Source organism: Amblyomma americanum, chromosome 9, assembly GCF_052857255.1.
Source record: "Amblyomma americanum isolate KBUSLIRL-KWMA chromosome 9, ASM5285725v1, whole genome shotgun sequence".
NCBI lineage: Eukaryota > Metazoa > Arthropoda > Arachnida > Ixodida > Ixodidae > Amblyomma > Amblyomma americanum.
The window spans coordinates 78,332,243-78,335,526 of record NC_135505.1 but is presented as its reverse complement, the minus strand read 5'-3'; the positions used below and the strand labels follow the sequence as shown (position 1 = coordinate 78,335,526).

The window sequence follows — 3,284 nt, the reverse complement described above, 5'->3', positions numbered from 1 at the left end:
ACATACAGTTCACGTAAGTTCAGTGCAGTTGTAGTTGTTATTATTATGCCGGCCTGGATAGGCTTCCATGTTGCATTCGTCTTTGCTTTGTCAATGATGCGGAGGTTCCTGAAGACCTCCATGAAGTCATTCAGGAAGGTCACAGCTTCCTTTCCCTTTTCAGAGCAGAGGTCACTCAACGCCATAGTTGGCGTTCGAGATGTCATGAGGGAAAACCACTTGAACACCTGGTCCACAAACCATGCTGTCGTTAGGGCCTCTTCGTCTATTTTGCCCTGCTCGACCAGAAGCCGTAGGGCAGATGTTACTGCATGGTTAAATACAGCATATGCTGTGCCTACATTCATTTTTTCATAATGACTTGGATTTAAATGTTTTAGCTTCAGGCGTGGAGCAATCTTCAGGCTATGCTTCTCGTCAATCTCGCATAGCTGCTCTAGGTACTTGATGGAGACCTGCAGAAGAAGCAAATGATCATTGTCGATTTACATGTGTAGGCTAATGTAGCATTTTGTATGTTTGCAGGTGCTTGCCTCTCATTTAATGCCCTCACAAAGGGACTCTTGAGTTATCTGAATAAATAAATAAATCTGTAAAACCATATTTGTATTTATTTGAGCTGAATCCTATACATGCATCACACTGAAGTATGCATCACACTTCATTGCAGATGCAAAAGTCGCAACATTTTTCAAATAATTAAAATCCATTGTGCACGCTGTGTGGTGAACAGCAATAAAAGACGGTGTGAGACTTATACGGCAACTTACCTCATTGGATGGCAACTTGTTCTTCCGCGCCGTGTCGTCGTCTAGAAGGATTTGTTGTTGCCGAACCAGGTGCCCCCGCAAGTTCTTCAGCAGGTGGGGTGCGTCCGCAAGGAAATGGAGGCTTCGGTTGTTTCCACATGGATGGGGGCAGGTGGTCCTTAGACGACCATACTTAGTGGCCATGATTCCACGCAGCCTCCAGATGGCTTGATTTCCTCCACCCATATCTGACGTAATGCAGTCCACCGATAGGCCGATGCTTTCACAGCGCCTGATGATTTCAAATAGCAAGTCCAGTACTTTGGCTGCATCAAAGGATTCAGCTGAAATGAAAATAAAATGCTGAAACCTTTCATTTATTTTTTGCACTTTTTACTCATAGGGATATGCATACTGATGCTGCATTTATTGCATTATGCTGCTATTAGTGGTGCCTCTCACCCGCTCCACACTTGGCTGGCACACAGGCAACATGGCAGGGCACAAGGCCAAGTCGATAACCACTTTCTTGAAGCCTTGCTTCATTTTTTCATGCTATCTTCGTTCACTCATCAGCCGCTTAGGAGGTTTAGCAAGCAAGTAAACTAAGTACCAGCGATGACATGTCACCAGTAGTCGTGCCAAGGATGCTGCTTTAGTTGTGCGAGACATCACTTCGTATACCTATGTAACAGTCTATACAGTACGGACAACTCATTTCGGCTTTATTCTGTGGGTTGTCATTGCCTGAGACACTAGGTGGTCTTAACCAACATCAACTGCACTTTCTGTAAACCTGCCCTGCGCATTAACTCGCTACCATCCAAGAAAAAGTAGGCAGTTCGGTAAAGATTCTAGGAGGAACGTTGCCACTCCATGTTACACATCACCGGCATGCAACTCTTTAGGAATTGGCCAAACAGTCCCTGCAGTTATGCACATATGAAAAGTGAAAACATTGTGTTGTTCCCAACTTTACATGAAAATTCACTTAACACTTTAACTTCCAACTGCTACTTACCTGTGAAATGATACGCGACAGTCTGCTTCCATCTTGATGCAATTCCACCAAGCATGAAAACCAATGCATGTGTGGCCAGTACAGGTTCTGCACTTGGGTCCGAGGAAGGAAGAGTGGGGCGGCCTGAAGAATATTTCAAGAATGCTTATTTGGGGCATAGCAGTGCAGAGCTGTCCAGCATACATTATAAAGTAAGCATGCAGTGTGTTTTCTTAGCACAGGAAAGCACCAAAAATAGAATCAAAACAAATATTGCTGAGTTGGGTTTAGTAGCACATAAGCATCTAAGCCTGTCATGCAGCAAGCTTAAGCAAATTAAGTTGGACACCACTTTGATAGCTTTGTTTATCAGGTATAACAGGTTTCATCTAAAACTACACAAATATTAGGTATTCCAGGGATGCTTGAACGGCTTTCTGTGTGTACCTATACACACACATATAGTCATTAACCCTTAGATATTGAAATTAGTGCAGTAAAAAAATTAGTTGCATTTCATTTTTGTTTCCACACTGCTAAATTAAGTATCACATGCCAGTGCTCATTACTGCATTGGTTTTAGCTGCAAGAGAACTACACTGCCTGATATGTAAACAACAGGCCGCATTTGTTTTTGATGAAGCCTTACCTATGACGGAGTGTGTTGTAATATCATAGTCCAAACCAGGTGTCAGTTGGATTTCGTCCAGCATTAGAACCGCATAATGCTCTTCATTGTGGAATGTTGCCACTTTTGATGCCAAAGTTGGAAACACTTCTTCAAGAATACCTAGAATGGCAAGAAAAGAGCCTTTTATTATGTTTGATAGCTTTAACATTAGTTCAAGGGTATTGTGGAGAGCATAATTACAGTGTATCTTTGCTGAAAAACATGCATGCTGGAATGATCACTGCTAGTTTTCTTTGAAATTCAAAATTACAAGCTTCAGCCCAGTGTTTCAAACAACCTCCCTTGTCACTATCAGAGCATTTATAAAATCTTTTCTAAAAAGATGAGTGCAAGCCTTCTGCTGCCGCCTAATATTTGTAGCTGTACTTGCTATGTAATCATCGGTGAAGTCAATAGCTAGTCCTGAGTTGCACCTGCAATTTGGAAAATGTTATTATAGAGCTGCAAACATTGCTGCATACCTGGGGTAAACTTGATGTCTTCAATATGCTTCTGAAGTGTGCGTTCAGCAGGGAGCGGCCAGCCATTACCTCTCAGGTACTCATAACCTCTTCCCCCACAGGCAAGTCTGACCTTCAGAGACTCCTGAATTGTCTTCTGAGTCCATGATGACCCTCTCATTGTTCCCTTTTGCAGGACACGGAGCTGGTCTTCTGCAAGAAGTCCATTAAAAGAACTTCTCAGGGCGTCACACTCCATTTCCGCCCTTGCACGCTTTCTTCTTTCCAAGTTAAGTTGGCGTTTCAGTACGTCAACTTCACTGAACATGTTGGGAGGTGCATCCTCTTAAATATCAGAGGTTATGGGCACTTCTGTTGCCACATCAGCAGATTCATCATGATCA

General features: G+C 42.9%; 1 long non-coding RNA gene across 1 annotated transcript; it reads right to left on the bottom strand.

The window, feature by feature from the left end:
- Positions 1 to 938: 938 nt before the first annotated feature.
- Positions 939 to 2,465, bottom strand: LOC144105016 (uncharacterized). Its single transcript, XR_013308688.1, has 3 exons — positions 2,399 to 2,465; positions 1,771 to 1,893; positions 939 to 1,093 (listed from the first exon to the last, which is right to left on the bottom strand). It is a non-coding gene; the product is annotated as an uncharacterized LOC144105016 (long non-coding RNA).
- Positions 2,466 to 3,284: the final 819 nt, after the last annotated feature.